Source organism: Staurois parvus, unplaced genomic scaffold, assembly GCF_062004578.1.
Source record: "Staurois parvus isolate SC_StPar_1 unplaced genomic scaffold, SC_StPar_1.0 ptg000917l, whole genome shotgun sequence".
NCBI lineage: Eukaryota > Metazoa > Chordata > Amphibia > Anura > Ranidae > Staurois > Staurois parvus.
The window spans coordinates 1,294,884-1,314,250 of record NW_028318713.1 but is presented as its reverse complement, the minus strand read 5'-3'; the positions used below and the strand labels follow the sequence as shown (position 1 = coordinate 1,314,250).

At 50.3% G+C, this 19,367-nt stretch overlaps 1 protein-coding gene across 8 annotated transcripts in view; it reads right to left on the bottom strand.

Moving 5' to 3' along the window:
- The window catches only part of DAB1 (DAB adaptor protein 1), a 1,130,661-nt gene that overhangs the window by 317,811 nt on the left and 793,483 nt on the right, over window positions 1–19,367 (bottom strand). The gene's annotated exons all lie outside the window — the stretch shown is intronic.

Genomic DNA, 19,367 nt, shown 5'->3' with positions numbered 1-19,367 from the left:
TCCCATCCCACCATAACCAGTATTCCATCACACCGGCACTCTGCCGTTCGGCTGCTTTAAAAATACGTACATGGGAACGACAAATATGAAAAGCAGGAATTTCGGAGGCTATTTATATGGTGCACAATCTGGCCTGCAGATTTTTAGCTGAGAGAATGGGACATTAATCCGAGGAGCACTGAGAGCGCCAGCGACGGCAGATGAATATGGTATAGCTTGTAATGTAGCCCAGCGGAGTACTTCCCGGGAAACAAAATGTAAAGCGTCTCCGTGTGTGCGCTCGGCTGCACAGTATCTAGATTACAGATCTGCAGAACAATGCTGAGGATTTTGCTAATGTTTGCAATTTAATTGGGAGTAAAATAGATACAAAGCGGAGGTGACACAAAAATGTGATCATCGTAGTGATCAAGCAGGTGTATGCGCAAGTGACAGCAGTTCACCTCTAGTGGAACTACATGGCCCAGCAGTAGATTCCATGCCCCAGTTATACAGGTCATTCCCCAAATTGCTCATATATGGCCCCATATACATGGGGCGCTTCTGAACGATGGAAACTGACTGCTAGAAAACAAAGGTTAAAAAACGGTCTGTTTAGCTGCGTTTGCCTGCGTGTTCCTGGGGCTTCAGTGACTCCTGCGTCTTCAATGACTCGGGGGACACCTGTGTGTTCCTGGGGCTCCAGTGACTCCTGCGCCTTCAATGACCCAGGAGACCCCTGTGTGTTCCTGGGGCTCCAGTGACTCCTGCGCCTTCGATGACCCAGGAGACCTCTGTGTGTTCCTGGGGCTCCAGTGACTCCTGTGTCTTCAATGACCCAGGAGACACCTGTGTGTTCCTGGGGCTCCAGTGACTCCTGTGTCTTCAATGACCCAAGAGACCCCTGTGTGTTCCTGTGGCTCCAGTGACTCCCGCGTCTTCAATGACCGAGGAGACACCTGTGTATTCCTGGGGCTCCAGTGACTCCTGTGTCTTCAATGACCCAGGAGACCCCTGTGTGTTCCTGGGGCTCCAGTGACTCCTGCACCTTCAATGACCCAGAAGACCCCTGTGTGTTCCTGGGGCTCCAGTGACATCTGTGTCTTCAATGACCCAGGAGACCCCTGTGTGTTCCTGGGGCTCCAGTGACTCCTGTGTCTTCAATGACCCAGGGGACCCCTGTGTGTTCCTGGGGCTCCAGTGACTCCTGTGTCTTCAATGACCCAGGGGACCCCTGTGTGTTCCTGGGGCTCCAGTGACTCCTATGTCTTCAATGACCCAGGGGACCCCTGTGTGTTCCTGGGGCTCCAGTGACTCCTGTGTCTTCAATAACCCAGGGGACCCCTGTGTGTTCCTGGGGCTCTAGTGACTCCTGCGGCTTCAATGACCCAGGAGACTTCTGTGTGTTCCTGGGGCTCCAGTGACTCCTGTGTCTTTAAAATGGGAGTAATCAACATTGGCTGAATGTTACCTATAGGTAAGCCTCTCATAATGCTTACCTGTAGGTACAGTAAATATCTCCAAAATGTGCAGTATTTAGGAGATATTTACTAAAGAAGCAGCCGGTGATGTTGCCGGTGCATGCACTGTGAAGGAACGGTATATTGTGCTGTTCCTCCAGAACCCTGTGCCATAAACAGTGACTCCTGTATGCATGGGCGGGAGTGATGTCACCCCGGCTCGGCCATTCATACTGCCAAAGCCCGCGAATCTGGAAAAAAGACTGGGTGAAGATTGAAGCGTCTGCAGCAGTGGCAGCGCGCTTCTGGAGGGCTTCGTTTTCAGGTAAGTCTGTTATAATGTGCTTATATGTGGTGTATACTTACACATTATGACTGTCACTGCCTGGGGCCCAATTTTTTTTTTCTTGTTTGCTGTAGCTTACTACCGCTTTAATGACTCATTTGCATTCCTGTGCCTCCAGTGACTCCTAAGACTCCAGGTACCCCTGTGTGTTTCTGAATTTCCACTGACTCTTATGTCTCCAGTGACCCCAGTGTCTCCAACAACTCCTGTACCTCTGGTGACCCCCTTTGCATTCCTATGTTTCTAGTGACTCCTGTGTCTCCAATGACTCCTGTGCATTTATGTGTCTTCAGTGACTCTTGTGCCTCCAGTGGCCCTTGTGTCTTCAGTGACCCCTGTGTGTTCCTGTGTTTCCAGTGACTCCTGTGTCTCCAGTGACCTCTAAATTCCTGTGTCTCCAATAAGCCCTGTGCTCCTCTGTCTCCAGTAACTCCTGCACTCCTGTGTCTCCAATGACCCCTGCACTCTTGTGTCTCCAGTGACCCCTGCACTCCTCTGTCTCCAGTGACCCCTGCACTCCTCTGTCTCCAGTAACTCCTGCACTCCTCTGTCTCCAGTGTCCCCTGCACTCCTGTGCCTCCAGTGACCTGTGTTCCTGTGCCTCCAGTGACTACTGTGTTCCCAGTGACCCCTGCACTCTTGTGTCTCCAGTGACCCCTGCACTCTTGTGTCTCCAGTGACCCCTGCACTCCTCTGTCTCCAGTGACTCCTGCACTCCTGTGTTCCCAGTGACCCTTGCATTCCTTCGTCTCCAGTGACTCCTGTGTCTCCAGTGACCCCTGCACTCCTGTGTCTCCAATGACCCCTGCACTCCTGTGTCTCCAGTGACCCCTGCACTCCTGTGTCTCCAGTGACCCCTGCACTCCTGTGTCTCCAGTGACCCCTGCACTCCTGTGTCTCCAGTGACCCCTGCACTCCTGTGTCTCCAGTGACCCCTGTACTCCTGTGTTCCCAGTGACCCCTGCACTCCTGTGTCTCCAATGACCCCTGCACTCCTGTGTCTCCAATGACCCCTGCACTCCTGTGTCTCCAATGACCCCTGCACTCCTGTGTCTCCAATGACCCCTGCACTCCTGTGTCTCCAGTGACCCTTGCATTCCTGTGTCTCCAGTGACTCCTGTGTCTCCAGTGACCCCTGCACTCCTGTGTCTCCAGTGACCCCTGCACTCCTGTGTTCCCAGTGACCCTTGCATTCCTGTGTCTCCAGTGACTCCTGTGTCTCCAGTGACCCCTGCACTCCTGTGTCTCCAGTGACTCCTGTGCATTCCTATGTGTCCAGTGACTCTCATGTCTCCAGTGACTTTTAAGTCTCCTCTGATCCCTATGTCTCCACTGATCCCTATGTTTTCAATGTCTCCAGTGACCCCTGTGCCTTCCTTTGTCTCCACTGACTCCTGTGCATTTCTATGACCCCTGACCCCTCCCCCAAGTGTCTCTATTACTCCAGTGTGCTCCTGTGTCTACAGCGCCCCCTGTGTCTCCAATGTACTCATGCGCACCCCTTTCTCCCTAGTGCACCCCTGTGCATCCATTTGAGTTGAAGTGTGAAGGCTCTGTGCACCCTTTTTTCCACTCAGCCTCTGGTATGCCCCACAGTTATCCAGCCTACTACATTCCATCACTAGCTCCCTTTACTGCTTCACCTCCTTCAGGTACATACCTACAATCACCCGGACTATCATCTTCCTGTGGATATGGCCCCCGATCTGTGACATCCCCGGGACAAATACAGGGGGCAGATCTCCCCAGTGGAGACGCAGACAACAATACCATCCTTACAGAGGATTGACTGAAAGACCTTTCCACACTCCATCCAAAACGTTAAAAAAAATCTTTAATTTGTGAACCTGAATAAATTAAGATTCTATTTTTTGGAGACGGATTATTGTTAAAGATTAATAACTGTGATAAAATGAAAAAAAGCAGAAGGAATAAACATAATAAGGTATCTGGCGATAGAATTGAAATAATAATGGGAAAAATAAATGTGGGAAATCAGACAATGAGCTTTCTGTGTTACAGGTGACACGCATGTTGATGAGTCCCACTGATAATGAGTTACACAGATTACAGCCCCGGACAGGCTCTCGGGGACATCATTAGTGCTTCATGAAGTGTGTTATGGTTTATTATAATGGATAAAGTAATGACCGCGGTGTCACCGTGCCAGCAGCAGATGGGACGGCTCCTGTTTAAGAGTTATGATAATTATTTGTGTTTTTCTTTATGCCCTCTCTGAAAACAATTAAGGCATTGATTAAATGGGCCGAGTCCAATTAGGACCAAGATGGAAGAGCCAAAGGGTTACTTTACATTGCAAAAATAAAACAACAAAAAGCTCCATCCATCCAGAACTCAAATTTTCAGTTTTTGGAGGATGCCGCTACAATTAATAACATAATAGCTTTCTTATTTCTTTCCATGTTTTGTTTGTTTGTAGTAGAAGAAGCACAGTGATCATTTATTGATGGACTAGGAGCTCTAATGGGATATATCACCACTGGGAATCTCCATGAGATGTAATGGATGGCTCAGGCTGACATACTGCTAATTCACCTTTAGGTGGACTGACACTTTAAAACAGTTTCTGATCCACACATGTGAACTGTAAGATCTTGTGGACACGGGATCCCGGATGTAATGACAGGGGAAACTCCTCTCCCATCCTCTGCTGCCTCCCTTTTCTTCCCTTCCCTTCCCCCCTCTTCTGTCTCACTCTCTCCCTTCCTACCTTCTGTTCACTCCCTCCTCCTATCCTCTCCTCTCCCATCCTCTGACCTTTCCCTTCCCACCTCTCCTCTCTTATCCTCTGTCCTTTCCCACCTCTCCTCTCCCATCCTCTGTCCTTTCCCTCCCCAACTGACCTCTCCTTTCCCATCCTCTATCCTTTCCCTTTTCATCTCTCCCTTTCCACCTCTCCTCTCCTCTCCTCTCCTCTCCAATCTTCTGTCCTTTCCCTTCCCAACTCTCCCCCCCCCCCCATCCCCTGTCCCTTCCCACCTCTCCTCTCCCATTCTCAGTCTTTTCTCTCCTCTCCTCTTCCATCATCTGCTCTCCTCTCCTCTCCCATGCTCTGTCCTTTCCCTCCCCACCTCTCCCATATTCTGTCCTTTCCTTTCCCCTCCCATTATCTGTCCTTTTCCCTCCCACCTCTCCTCTCCCATCCTCTGTCCTTTTTCATCTCACCTCTCCTCTCCCATCCTCTGTCCTTTTTCATCTCACCTCTCCTCTGCTTCTCCTCTCCCATCCTCTGCTTCTCCACTCCCATCCTCTGCTTCTCCACTCCCATCTTCTGTCCTTTCCTTTCCCTCTTCTCCTCTCCCATCCTCAGTAATTCCCTCCCCACCTCTCCTCTCCCATCTCCTGTCCCTTCCCACCTCTCCTCTCCCATATTCTGTCCTTTCCTTTCCCCTCCCACCTATCCTCTCTTCTCCCATCCTCTGTCCTTTTCTTCCCCACCTCACTTCTCCTCTCCAATCCTCTGTCCTTTTCCACCTCTCTTCTCCCATTCTCAGTCTTTTCCCTCCCCACCTCTCCTCTCCTACCCATCCTGTATCCTCTCCTCTTCTCTCCTCTCCCTCTCTCTCCCTCTTCCCTTCCATCCTCTGTACTTCCCCTCCTCTCCTCTGCCATCCTCAGTCCTTTCCCTTCCCACCTCTCCTCTCCCATATTGTGTCCTTTCTTTTCCCTTCCCACCTCTCCTCTCTTCTCCCACCCTCTGTCCTTTTCCTTCCCATTTCTCCTCTCCCATCCTCTGTCCTTTCTCTTCCCACCTCTCCTCTACCATCCTCTGTCCTTTCTCTTCCCACCTCTCCTCTCCCATCCTCTGTCCCTTCCCACCTCTCTTCACTCATTCTCAGTATTTTCCCTCCCCATCTTTCCTCTCTCATCATCTGTCCTTTCCCTCTACCCTCTCCTCTCCTCCATCCTCTCCTCTGCCATCCCCCGTCCCTTTCCTCTCTCCTCTCCTCTCCCATCCTCAGTCTTTTACCTCCTCTCCTCTCCCATCCTCAGTCCTTTCCTTCCCCAACACTCCTCTCCCATATTCTGTCCTTTCTTTCCCCTCCCACCTCTCCTTTCTTCTCCCATCCTCTGTCCTTTCTGTTCCCACTCTCCTCTCTCATCCTCTGTCCTTTCCCTTCTCACCTCTCCTTTCCCATCCTCTGTCCTTTTCCCTCCCATCTCTCCTCTCCCATCCTCTGTCCTTTCCCTCCTCTCCTCTCCCATCCTCTGTCCTTTCCCTCCTCTCCTCTCCTCTCCCATCCTCTGTCTTTTCCCTCCTCTCCTCTCCCATCCTCTGTCCTTTCCCTCCTCTCCTCTCCCATCCTCTGTCCTTTCCCTCCTCTCCCATCCTCTGTCCTTTCCCTCCTCTCTCATCCTCTGTCCTTTTCCTCCTCTCCTCTTTCCCTTCCCACCTCACCTCTCCTCTCATCTCCTCTCCCATCCTCTATCCTTTCCCTTCTCACCTCTCCCCTCCATCCTCTATCCTTTCCCTCACCTCTCTCCTTGTTCTCTTCTCTGCTTCCCTCTCTCTGTCTCCTTTTCTTATTTGCATTCATTTTCACATTGCTTGGTCTTCCTCTATCACCTTGCCATTATTAATTGCCCCCCCACCCCCGGCACACACACCCAGAGTACATCATCACATGGCCAGGGGCTGCGAATGTAACCTTCTACAACATTATTAATGGCTCCTCCGATGGTCCCTGGACGACTCCCCTTTTGAAGGTAAAGACTGCAATCTGTCACCTCTGGCCGATCCACTGAAAACTACATCCAATTCCGCTGGAGGGGACACCCAAGAACGCAGGCACAGCTGCTGCATCGTCGCAGGCCGCTGCTTCCCTGCAAATAACTCAGGAGAAGCTGCCTCCTCTGTGAACATGGGCACATCTGGGCTCTGCCTGGCACCACGGGGCACACACTCATACATATGCTTCTTAAAAGGGAACTCCGGACACATTACAAATGGAGATAGCTTTTAAATAAAACAAAAATGTCTAAATCATAAAATCAATGTAATGAGCAATTCCAGACCATAGCAAAGCAATCCAAGCAATCACTGCAACTGTGCTAAAGGAGAAAGGTCTGTTCAATGTGCCGTACTAACAACCTCATCTAGAAGGTCTAGAAGACTGCTATTGGCTGTTCATATAAGGGATCCATGGGCGGTGTATGCACCTGACATACAAAATGTTACAGGCTCCTTCCCCCGAAAAGTGATATTTTGGTTATAGTTAGAGATACATTATATTGCCAAAAGTATTGAGCCCCTCCCCTCCAAATCATGTGATTCAGGTGTTCCAATCCCCTCCAAATCACGTGATTCAGGTGTTCCAATCCCCTCCAAATCATGTGATTCACGTGTTCCAATCCCCTCCAAATCATGTGATTCAGGTGTTCCAATCCCCTCCAAATCATGTGATTCACGTGTTCCAATCCCCTCCAAATCATGTGATTGACGTGTTCCAATCCCCTCCAAATCATGTGATTCATGTGTTCCAATCCCCTCCAAATCATGTGATTGACGTGTTCCAATCCCCTCCAAATCATGTGATTCACGTGTTCCAAACCCCTCCAAATCATGTGATTCAGGTGTTCCAATCCCCTCCATGGACACAGGTGTATAAAGTCATCCCCTAGGCATGCAGTCTGCTTCTACAAACATTGGTGAAAGAATGGGTCGCTCTCAGGAGCTCAGTGACTCCAAGCGTGGTCCCGTGATAGGTGGCCACCTGGGCAATAAGTCCATCCGTGACATTTCCTGGCTACTAAATATTCCACGCTCAACTGTTAGTGGGATTATAACAAAGTGGAAGCAACTGGGAACAGCAACTCAGCCACCAAGTGGTAGGCCACGTCACATGACAGGGCGGGGTCAGCGCATGCTGAAGCGCACAGTGCGCAGAAGTCGCCAACTGTCTGCGGAGTCAATAGCTAAAGACCTCCAAACTTGGTGTGGCCTTCAGATGAACCCAACAACAGTGCGTAGAGAGCTTCATGGAATGGGTTTCCATGGCCGAGCAGCTGCATCCAAGCCTTACATCAAGTGCAATGCAAAGCATCGGATGCCGTGGTGTAAAGCACGCCGCCACTGGACTCTAGAGCAGGGGAGACGTGTTCTCTGGAGTGACCAATCATGCTTCTCTGTACGATGGACATGTCTGGGTTTGGCGGTTGTCAGGAGAACGGTACTTGCCTGACTGCATTGTGCCCAATGTAAAGTTTGGTGGGATTATGGTGTGGGGTTGTTTTTCAGGGGTTGGGCTTGGCCCCCTAGTTCCAGTGAAGGGAACTCTTAAGGCGACATTTTGGACAATTTCATGTTCCCAACTTTGTGGGAAGAGTTTGGGGATGGCCCCTTCCTGTTCCAACATGACTGAGCACCAGTGCACAAAGCAAGGTCCATAAAGACATGGAGGAGCCAGTTTGGGGTGGAGGAACTTGACTGTCCTGCACAGAGTCCTGACCTCAACCCCATAGAACACCTTTGGGATGAATTAGAGCGGAGACTGCGAGCCAGGCCTCCTCCCCCGACATCAGTGCCTGACCTGACAAATGTGCTTCTGGAAGAATGGTCCAACCTTCCCATAGACACCCTCCTAAACCTTGTGGACGGCCTTCCCAGAAGAGTTGAAGCTGTTATAGCTGCAAAGGGCGGGGCCAACTCAATATTGAACCCTACGGACTAATACTGGGGGGGGCATTAAAGGTCATGTGAGTGGAAAGGCCGGCCAACCAATACTGCGGGCAATATAGTGTATCTATGGTCTCGGTCAGCCCCTGACTTCTTTTTATGCCTTAAGTGCTTCAACAATGAGATCTTCCTGAAATAATTTCTAACACTGTGCTTGCCTGGAAGTTTTTGGGTGTTTCCGCCCCCCTCTGTGTGTCTCAGCTCCTCCCTTTACAATCTATAATATACAATAAATAAGGATCCAGCAGGGATGGTGGGAACCCCTCATAATGTTCACAGTAGGTGTATAGACCCAGAAACTCAGCACAGGGATGGTGGGAACCCCTCATAATGGGCACAGTGGGTGTACAGACCCGGGAACTCGGCACAGGGATGGTGGGAACCCTTCATAATGGGCACAGTGGGTGTACAGACCCGGGAACTCGGCACAGGGATGGTGGGAACCCCTCATAATGGGCACAGCGGGTGTACAGACCCGGGAACTCGGCACAGGGATGGTGGGAACCCCTCATAATGGGCACAGCGGGTGTACAGACCCGGGAACTCGGCACAGGGATGGTGGGAATCCCTCATAATGGGCACAGCGGGTGTACAGACCCGGGAACTCGGCACAGGGATGGTGGGAATCCCTCATAATGTGCACAGCGGGTGTACAGACCCGGGAACTCGGCACAGGGATGGTGAGAACCCCTCATAATGGGCACAGCGGGTGTACAGACCCGGGAACTTGGCACAGGGATGGTGGGAACCCCTCATAATGGGCACAGCGGGTGTGCAGACCCGGGAACTCGGCACAGGGATGGTGGGAACCCCTCATAATGGGCACAGCGGGTGTGCAGACCCACACAAAGACCTCTCCAATAGAGTCCCTAGAGATAGAAGAAACAAGTGATCCCAGGCTATGCACAATCCTCTTTATCACTTGTGTGAATGTGACGTCATTATAAATATCTACAAGTGATTTTTCCTGACCCCGGGATCCTGCAGTATGGAAATGTTCTCTGTGTACAAGTCAGTCCTGGAAGATTAGCTGCACTCAGCCGGTAGCGGGAGCATGCTGAGATTTGTAGTTCCGGAACAGCTGAAGGGTGGCGCGTCTCCCGGGTTCCATCCATTTACATGATACAAAAAGCCCAATAAATGATGGAGTGGCTCTGCGGTGCTGACACAGGACTGGCGGCTCCACAGAATGAACATTTCAGACAGATCCGGACTAATGAGGTGAGACTGTCAGAGAGCGTCATGGACTGTCATCCATTCCTCCATCGTGGGGGTCTGTATGACGGCACCATTCATAGCAGTCATGTCCAACCGGGGGGGGGGGGCCTTGCAGCACTTTTTCTGTTGCTGCTGTCCCAGCTCTAGTACAGATCTTCTCCATTGTGCATTACATTACCAAGGGGGGGGGGGGGGCACCTAAACAGTCCATTTAATGTACATCTGATCAGGTGATACCACACTACAGGGGTTATGGTGACACAAAGAGGTCAGACAATCAGATTGTAACTTGTATGGCCAGCGTGAGAAAGCAGGTCCAATGTAAGAGTGTGTATGTGCCATGCCTGGCCGATCCCCATGGAGGATGTAAATCAATGTAGGAGGAACTGTTACTGCACTGCTACTACAACCGCTACTACACTGCTACTACAACGCCTACTACACTGCTACTACAACCCCTGCTACACTGCTACTACACTGCTACTACAACCGCTACTACACTGCTACTACAACGCCTACTACACTGCTACTACAACGCCTACTACACTGCTACTACAACCGCTACTACACTGCTACTACAACGCCTACTACACTGCTACTACACTGCTACTATACTGCTACTACAACGCCTACTACACTGCTACTACACTGCTACTACAACCGCTACTACACTGCTACTACAACGCCTACTACACTGCTACTACAACCCCTACTACACTGCTACTACAACCCCTACTACACTGCTACTACAACCCCTACTACACTGCTACTACAACCCCTACTACACTGCTACTGCACTGCTACTACAACCCCTACTACACTGCTACTACAACCCCTACTACACTGCTACTACACTGCTACTACACTGCTACTACAACCCCTACTACACTGCTACTACAACCCCTACTACACTGCTACTACACTGCTACTACAACCCCTACTACACTGCTACTACAACCCCTACTACACTGCTACTACACTGCTACTACACTGCTACTACAACCCCTACTACACTGCTACTACACTGCTACTACAACCCCTACTACACTGCTACTACACTGCTACTACAACCGCTACTACACTGCTACTACAACGCCTACTACACTGCTACTACAACCCCTGCTACACTGCTACTGCACTGCTACTACAACCCCTACTACACTGCTACTACACTGCTACTACAACCGCTACTACACTGCTACTACAACGCCTACTACACTGCTACTACACTGCTACTACACTACTACTACAACGCCTACTACACTGCTACTACACTGCTACTACAATTCCTACTACACTGCTACTACATTGCTACTACAACCCCTACTACACTGCTACTACAACGCCTACTACACCATTACTTCAACCCCAGTACACTGCTACTACACTGCTACTACAACGCCTATTACACCGTTACGTCAACCCCTACTACACTGCTACTACACTGCTACTACAACGCCTATTAGACCGTTACGTCAACCCCTACTACACTGCTACTACACTGCTACTACAACGCCTATTACACCGTTACGTCAACCCCTACTACACTGCTACTGCACTGCTACTACACTGCTACTACGCTGCTTCTTCAACCCCTACTACACTGCTACTACACTGCTACTACAACGCCTATTACACTGTTACTTCAACCCCAGTACACTGCTACTACACTGCTTCTTCAACCCCTACTACACTGCTACTACAACGCCTATTACACTGTTACTTCAACCCCAGTACACTGCTACTACACTGCTTCTTCAACACCTACTACACTGCTACTACAACGCCTATTACACCGTTACTTCAACCCCTACTACACTGCTACTGCACTGCTACTACACTGCTTCTTCAACCCCTATTACACTGCTACTGCAACGCCTATTGCACTGTTACTTCGACCCCTACTATACTGCTACTACACTGCTACTTCAATGCCTACAACACCATTACTTCAACCCCTACTACACTGCTTCTTCAACCCCTATTACACTGCTACTACACTGCTACTACACCGCTACTGCAACGCCTATTGCACTGTTACTTCAACCCCTACTACACTGCTACTGCACTGCTACTACACTGCTACTACACTGCTTCTTCAACCCCTATTACACTGCTACTGCAACGCCTATTGCACTGTTACTTCGACCCCTACTACACTGCTTCTTCAACCCCTACTATACTGCTACTACACTGCTACTTCAACCTTTTATACACTGCCACTACACGGTTACCTCAACCCCTACTACACTGCTACTATACTTTTACTTCAACCTTTAATACACCACTACTACACAGTTTCCTCAACCCCGACTACACTGCTACTACACTGCTACTACACCACTACTACACTTTTACTGCAACCTTTAATACACTGCTACTATACAGTTACTTCAACCTCTACTACACTGCTACTATACTTTTACTTCAACCTTTAATACACCACTACTACACAGTTTCCTCAACCCCGACTACACTGCTACTACACTGCTACTACACCACTACTACACTTTTACTGCAACCTTTAATACACTGCTACTATACAGTTACTTCAACCTCTACTACACTGCTACTACACCACTATCTCAACCCCTACTACACTTCTGCTACACTACTACTGCACTGCTACTACACCATTACTTCAACCTTTAATATGTTGCTACTACATTGATACTTCAAACCCTACTACACTCCTACCACACCACTACTGCATTACTACTACTATACCCCTACTACACCACTACTACATTGCTACTACATCACTACTACTGCACCTCTACTAAACTGCTACCACACCACTACTACATCACTACTGCATTACTACTACTATACCCCTACTGCATCACTATTACAGCACCTTTACTACATCACTACTACAGCACCTCTACTGCATCACTACTACAGCACCTCTACTACATCACTACTACAGCACCTTTACTACATCACTACTACAGCACCTCTACTGCATCACTACTACAGCACCTCTACTACATCACTACTACAGCACCGCTACTACATCACTACTACAGCACCTCTACTGCATCACTACTACAGCACCTCTACTACATCACTACTACATCACTACTACAGCACCTCTACTACATCACTACTACATCACTACTACAGCACCTCTACTACATCACTGCTACAGCACCTTTACTACATCACTACTACAGCACCTCTACTGCATCACTACTACAGCACCGCTACTACATCACTACTACAGTACCTCTACTACATCACTACTACAGCACCTCTACTACATCACTACTACAGCACCTCTACTACATCACTACTACAGCACCTCTACTACATCACTACTACAGCACCTCTACTGCATCACTACTACAGCACCTCTACTACATCGCTACTACATCACTACTACATCACTACTACAGCACCTCTACTACATCACTACTACAGCACCTCTACTGCATCACTACTACAGCACCTCTACTACATCACTACTACATCACTACTACAGCACCTCTACTACATCACTACTACAGCACCTCTACTACATCACTACTACATCAGTACTACAGCACCTCTACTACATCACTACTACAGTGATTGCCCCTATCTTCTGGGTTATAGACTGTCACAAATAATTCTTGAGTGATGAGTCTCCTGCCTTGTGTAACATACAGGACGCACCACTCCAGGAGTAAGTCCCGGGTAACACTGGGTGCGACAGCCTGCGATTTGAATGCCATACAACTTGCAAATCGCGTCGCACCCTATTGTCCGCAATGACAGCGGAGCCGCACTGATTTCTAACGGAGCGCCTTACATAGATCTCTGTCGGATGTCTTGCAAATCGCACCTCAGATGGGCGTGTCGTCCCACTTTGAATTGTGTGACTTCACTATAAGTCGCACAATTTAAAAGTCGCCGTGACCGGGCTGTAAAGCAGGAAAACATTGGCGTGATCCATTATTCTCCACTCCAGAGACGACGCAATCATCAGTCTGCTTCAAGAAAGGCCGGACAGATCGCATAAATATCTCATCAGACTTTCCTCCATTCCCGCTTCCCTCCGCCATTTCCCAGAATTCCCCTGCGACTTGTGAATAGTTCATGGAGCCGGCGTTGTCTCATGTCCCCGTCTCTCAGCTCTGCATCTCCTGAGACATGAAATATAAATGCCGCTCCATCCGCGGCCGTCCTCAGCTCCTCTCCATGACACGCCGTCCTGGGGAACCTCTACTTCCAGGGATCCCCATTGGATGTCCTCAGCTCCTCTCCATGACACGCCGTCCTGGGGAACCTCTACTTCCAGGGATCCCCATTGGATGTCCTCAGCTCCTCTCCATGACACGCCGTCCTGGGGAACCTCTACTTCCAGGGATCACCGTTGGATGTCCTCAGCTCATCTCCATGACACGCCGTCCTGGGGAACCTCTACTTCCAGGGATCCCCATTGGATGTCCTCAGCTTATCTCCACACCGTCCTGGGGAACCTCTACTTCCAGGGATCCCCGTTGGACATCCTCAGCTCTTCTCCATGACACGCCGTCCTGGGGAACCTCTACTTCCAGGGATCCCCGTTGGACGTCCTCAGCTCCTCTCCATGACACACCGTCCTGGGGAACCTCTACTTCCAGGGATCCCCGTTGGACGTCCTCAGCTCCTCTCCATGACACACCGTCCTGGGGAACCTCTACTTCCAGGGATCCCCGTTGGATGCCCTCAGCTCATCTCCATGCCGTCCTGGGGAACCTCTACTTCCAGGGATCCCCGTTGGACATCCTCAGCTCTTCTCCATGACACGCCGTCCTGGGGAACCTCTACTTCCAGGGATCCCCGTTGGACGTCCTCAGCTCCTCTCCATGACACACCGTCCTGGGGAACCTCTACTTCCAGGGATCCCCGTTGGACGTCCTCAGCTCCTCTCCATGACACACCGTCCTGGGGAACCTCTACTTCCAGGGATCCCCGTTGGATGCCCTCAGCTCATCTCCATGCCGTCCTGGGGAACCTCTACTTCCAGGGATCCCCGTTGGATGTCCTCAGCTCTTCTCCATGACACGCCATCCTGGGGAACCTCTACTTCCAGGGATCCCCGTTGGACGTCCTCAGCTCCTCTCCATGACACGCCGTCCTGGGGAACCTCTACTTCCAGGGATCCCCGTTGGACGTCCTCAGCTCCTCTCCATGACACACTGTCCTGGGGAACCTCTACTTCCAGGGATCCCCGTTGGACGTCCTCAGCTCCTCTCCATGACACACCGTCCTGGGGAACCTCTACTTCCAGGGATCCCCGTTGGATGCCCTCAGCTCATCTCCATGCCGTCCTGGGGAACCTCTACTTCCAGGGATCCCCGTTGGATGTCCTCAGCTCTTCTCCATGACACGCCATCCTGGGGAACCTCTACTTCCAGGGATCCCCGTTGGACGTCCTCAGCTCCTCTCCATGACACACCGTCCTGGGGAACCTCTACTTCCAGGGATCCCCGTTGGATGTCCTCAGCTCATCTCCACGCCGTCCTGGGGAACCTCTACTTCCAGGGATCCCTGTTGGACGTCCTCAGCTCCTCTCCATGACACGGGGGGGGAGAAATGAACCGGAACGCATCCAAAACGCACCGGAACGCACCAAAAACGTGCATGCAGAAACGCAGAAATTGCTGCATAGCAATGCGATTTGTGTGCGGTGCGATCGGAGACATACATTTTGCACGGCTCCGAATTGCACCAAGGTGCAGGACCGCTTTTTTGAGGTCTGCACTAGAATCGGATCACATGAGTAGTCACACCCGTGCGATCCGATTTCTTCAGTCTCTCCTCCCCCCAGTGATCAAAATGCAACATATTAACTTTACAGCAAGTCCCAAGCTGAGAGGCTGCAGCAGGGGGCTGATCTGTGTCAGACATTTGTGAACACTGCCAAAAACTGTACAGGAACCAAGAAGTGTCATCTCTGAGCTGACATCTCAGTCCAGGAAGCAGATCCTGACCCCCCCGTGTGATGCCTGAACAAAGATGGCGCTGTTCTTCTGGAGAGGTAATACATACCTAAAAGCATTACAATGACATATTCCTTACCATGCGTGTGCTTAATGTGATAAACGCAGTATATTCCATGTCAGGTCCGTGTGTGAGGCCACCTTGGATAATAGAACGATCCCGAACTGCATATTAGCTGCTCCCATTAGAGTACATAGAAATGTTCAATGGTTACAGTGAAGGAAATGCGTATTTGGTCCCCGGCTGATGTTGAATCTTCGCCCCTCACACAGAAACGATCGGTCTAACAATGGAATGTTCGCCCCTCACACAGAAATGATCGGTCTAACAATGGAATGTTCGCCCCTCACACAGAAACGATCGGTCTAACAATGGAATGTTCGGTGTAACACTGAGAGACAGAATACAACAACAAATTCAGCAGAAATGCGTCTAACAAATGATGACTGATCTGCATGTTCATGAGGGAAAGAAGGATTTGATCCCCTATCATTCAGCAGGATTTCTGGCTCCCAGGTGTCCTTCATACAGGTAACAATCTGAGATTAGAAGCAGTCTCTTAAAGGGAGTGCTGCTAATCTCATTGTGTTACCTGTATAAAAGACACCTGTCCACAGGAGCAATCAAACCATCAGATTCCAAACTCTCCACCATGGCAAAGACCAAAGAGCTGTCCAAGGATGTCAGGGACAAGATGGTAGACCTACACAAGGCTGGACTGGGCTACCAAACTATGGCCAAGCAGCTTGGTGAGAAGGTGACAACAGTTGGTGCAATCATTCACAAATGGAAGAAACACAAAACAAGTGTCAGTCTCCCTAGGTCTGGTGCACCATGCAAGATCTCACCTCGTGGGGTGTCAATGATCATGAGAACAGGGAGGAATCATCCCAGAACTACACGTGAGGATCTTGTCAATGATCTCCAGGCAGCTGGGACCGCAGTCACCAAGAAAACAATTGGTAACACACTGTCAGGGATCCCGGCCGCTCAGCGTTGCGCGCATGCGCAGATTGCCGATTCTTCCTAGCCGGCGAACACAGAGATCGCGGCGGCAGCCGCGCATGCGCACTAGCGATCGCGGCCGCACCAATGAGAACACAGGGCGCCCTATTTTAACCTGCCCTGTGCATCTCCAAATTGCCGCAAGGTCTTGTTCCTGTTCCCGTGTTCCTGTAGTACGTTTCCTTGTTGCCAAACTCTGCCTGTTCTGATTTATGCTGACCCTCTCCTGCTCTGACCCCGGCTCGTTCCTGACTATTCTTTGCCTGTCGTTACTACTATTTGGACCCTCTGTTACGGAACTCGGCGTGTGACCTGACTACTCTTTTGTCTGCTGCTTGGTACCGCATCTGTCCCCACTGTTACCGACCCGGCTAGTCTGACCACGCTCACTCCTGGCAGTCATCCATCCATCCCGCTTGGACCTGGACCTGTCATCCCCTTTACAGCAGGCTCATCCCGGGCACATACCCTCAGCGGGACCCTCTACCATAGTTGGGTGCACCCAGGGGTCGCGACTTGGTTCCAGTCGTGCATCAAGTCCATCCCCACCATCAGGGGCTCTGGTGAAAAGGCAGATTGGGACTTGGGGCTCCACGCCCTGTGGACCACTAGAGATCCCGTTGGGCGGAGCCTGACACACACTACGCCGACAAGGACTGAAATCCTGCAGTGCCGGCAAGGTCCCTCTGCTCAAGACAGTACATGTCCAGGCCCGGCTGAAGTCTGCCACTGAGCATCTGAATGATGCAGAGGAGGACTGGTGGGAAGTGTTGTGGTCAGAGGAGACCAAAATCCAGCTCTTTGGCATCAACTCAACTCGCTGTGTTTGGTGGAGGAGGAATGCTGCCTATGACCCCTAGAACTCCATCCCAACTGTGAAACATGGTTGTGGAAACATTCTGCTTTGGGGTGTTTTTCTGCTAATGGGACAGGACAACTGCACCACATCAAAGGGACGATGGACGGGGCAATGTACCATCAAATCTTGGGTGAAAACCTTCTTCCCTCAGCCAGGGCATTGAAAATGGGTGGTGGATGGGTGTTCCAGCATGACAATGACCCAAAACACACGGCCAAGGCAACAAAGGAGCGGCTGAAGAAGAAGCACATTAAGGTCCTGGAATGGCCTAGCCAGTCTCCAGACCTTCATCCGATGGAAAATCTGTGGAGGAGCTGAAACTTTGAGTTGTAAAACGTCAGCCACCAAACCTTAATGACTTCCAGTCCGGACACTTTCCCCCCCTTCCAGTCCGGACACTTTCCCCCCCTTCCAGTCCGGAGACTTTCCCCCCCCCCTTCCAGTCCAGACACTTTCACCCCCTTCCAGTCCGGACACTTTCCCCCCATTCCAGTCCGGACACTTTCACCCCCTTCCAGTCCGGACGCTTTCACCCCCTTCCAGTCCGGACGCTTTCCCCCCCTTCCAGTCCGGACACTTCCCCCCCCTTCCAGTCCGGACACTTCCCCCCCCCCTTCCAGTCTGGACACTTTCACCTCCTTCCAGTCCGGACACTTTCACCCCCTTCCAGTCCGGACACTTCCCCCCCCCCTTCCAGTCCGGACACTTTCCCCCCCTTCCAGTCCGGACACTTTCCCCCCCTTCCAGTCCAGACACTTTCCCCCCCTTCCAGTCCAGACACTTTCCCCCCCTTCCAATCCGGACACTTCCCCCCCCTTCCAGTCCGTACACTTCCCCCCCCCCTTCCAGTCCGGACACTTTCCCCCCCTTCCAGTCCGGACACTTTCCCCCCCTTCCAGTCCGGACACTTCCCCCCCTTCCAGTCCGGACACTTTCCCCCCCTTCCAGTCCGGACACTTTCCCCCCTTCCAGTCGGGACACTTTCCCCCCCTTCCAGTCCGGACACTTTCCCCCCCTTCCAGTCCGGACACTTTCCCTCCCTTCCAGTCCGGACACTTTCACCCGCTTCCTGCCCAGGCCAATTTTCAGCTTTCAGCGCTATCACACTCTGAATGACAATTGCGCGGTCATGCGACACTGTACCCATATGAATTTTTTAGCATTTTTTTGAGACAGATAAAGCTTTATTTTGGGGGTATTTATTCACAGCTGGGATTTTTATTTTTTTTGCTATGTAAATGAAAAAGTCCCAGAATTTTGAAAGAAAAAGTGTTTTTCTTATAAAATTTTGCAAATAAATAATCTTTCATCATAAATCTTGGCCAAAATTTATTCCGTTATCTTTTTAGTAAAAAAAAAAAAAATAACACAAATTAGTTTATAACCAAAAATGATCATTTAAAAAAATTTTTTTGCATTTTTATTTTTTTTTTATATTATAATTTCTGTTTTTTTTTTTTTTTTTACATACTGCCACCCTAGCAGTACAGTGTAACCATGGTGACACTGTACTGCTTGTGGGGGGTGATGAAGATTTATTTATTTTCTTTTTTTACACTGATTGCTTTCACACCCATAAAGGCTGTAAAAGCAATCATTTCTCCTTCTCTCTGGCTGCATTCTTGCAGCCATTGAGAAATACTGTGTGAGCTGTGATTGGTCACATGGTACAAGTCTGTACTGAATAGCCTTGTACCATGGGACCTCTGATCATTGACAGATTTCACACGTAGTAAGCAATGATGTCAGAAGTGACATCTTGCTTACTACTCTTCATGTGATCACTGATTGGCCAATCAGTGATCACATGATCGGGACCTCGCACAGAGGTGA